Raw genomic sequence first — 1,547 nt, forward strand, 5'->3', positions numbered from 1 at the left:
CCACACGAAACCCTATAGGTCCGGTTTTATTTGAAACCACCCTGGGACCATGGACCTATTAAAGAACATGGTTTATTATCTGCCTAATAACATGGTTATTAAAGATTTGGTCTCACCAAAAAATCGGTTCCGGGTTGACAGGACCTGAAAGACCTGTTAGATGCACTTTTGGAGATACACCCGCGGATGAGCATAGATGCAAGGCGGATTCACAAGTGTCACGTTTACTTTAGGTGGATGTTAGAGGTTTACTTTCTTGTGAATGTTGATGGATATTGCACAGATGGATATTGCACAGATACATCTTACTATGAAACTACTTCTTCTAGTTTAACTCCCTCTGCATCAGCAACCGGCTTGTCGGCGAACATCAGGGTTAGTAGAAAGAGACATTTGTGGAACTTCCGTTTACAGACCCGCCGTGGTTTAATTAGCAGCTTGGAAACATAGATCTGTGATATAGTCGGAGAGTAATAGTTAATACACTTTATGGTCGGAATGCTAGCTTGTGGAGATTTACATGACGGGGCTATCGGAGGGTTAGCCAGTTTTAAGGCTGCCATGTATTAAGGGCTGGTTTCCTATTCAAAGGTAGCCTGTGGAAATGTATGATTACCCCAACTGCCTTGGCCCTATATAATGCAATACTGCAGCCAGGGGCAATGCAGTATTATCCTCCTGTATACCTGGTTGTTTGCTTTTCCGTAGCCTTTTCAGCGAGCCTCAGAGTCTGATTTATTACCTGCTATGGCTGCTAGAGCCACATAGTAGGAGTAGGTTACCATGCCAGTGACGTTGCTGATTGTTGAAATCCAACATGACGGCGCCCAGTAACATAAATAACACTTTCACGTACAAATTAATGTACGTGAAAGTTCAGCCATTTTTAGTTATTGTACCAATGAGAAGGCAGACAATACATCTGTTATATCAACTAAATTTCAGTTCAGTTCATCTTTAAAGTTCCTTCAAGTACTCATAACTGGACATCGTTATGTCACCGGCGAGGTCATTACAATATAAAGACTTCTCTACCCAGAATGCAACATATTACCGAGTGAATTGACGTGCATAGAGCGCTCCAAATGTGCAATATTTATATTTATGTACAGGGAGCAGCAATGGAAAAATAAAACCGGTCACCCTCTCTGGATAGAGAGGACTAGACAGAGGAATTCAAGAGTGAGTATCTAAGTTGTGATATCTTTATAAAAAGACTCTCTCTCTCTCGCTCTCTGTGTGTTCTAATTGTTTGTGTCTAATTTGCAGATATGCTACTTCAATCAGAGACGACAGAGCTGGGACTAGGGCAAGCAAGTTGAGAGACAGAGCAAACAAACAAGCAAAAAGCAAGTAGCTACAATAAAACCACACATAGTTGCCATCTCACTGTACATTGTATCTATTTGGACAAACAATATTTTCCTGTAGAAAAATATGAACTAAATAAATTTGAGGATAAGGATTGAAGTTTTTTTTAATTTATTATTATTTTTTTAACAGAGAAATGTGTCTGAAAGTTATCAACTAGTATAGGGTTTATCTAG

The 1,547-nt window shown here is 39.8% G+C and overlaps 1 long non-coding RNA gene across 1 annotated transcript; it reads left to right on the forward strand.

The window, feature by feature from the left end:
• The first annotated feature begins 216 nt into the window (after positions 1 to 216).
• Positions 217 to 1,339, forward strand: LOC307091919. Its single transcript, XR_013812777.1, has 3 exons — positions 217 to 375; positions 1,113 to 1,182; positions 1,270 to 1,339. It is a non-coding gene; the product is annotated as an uncharacterized lncRNA (long non-coding RNA).
• Positions 1,340 to 1,547: the final 208 nt, after the last annotated feature.

Source organism: Pollachius pollachius (assembly GCF_949987615.1).
Source record: "Pollachius pollachius genome assembly, chromosome: 2".
Lineage (NCBI taxonomy): Eukaryota > Metazoa > Chordata > Actinopteri > Gadiformes > Gadidae > Pollachius > Pollachius pollachius.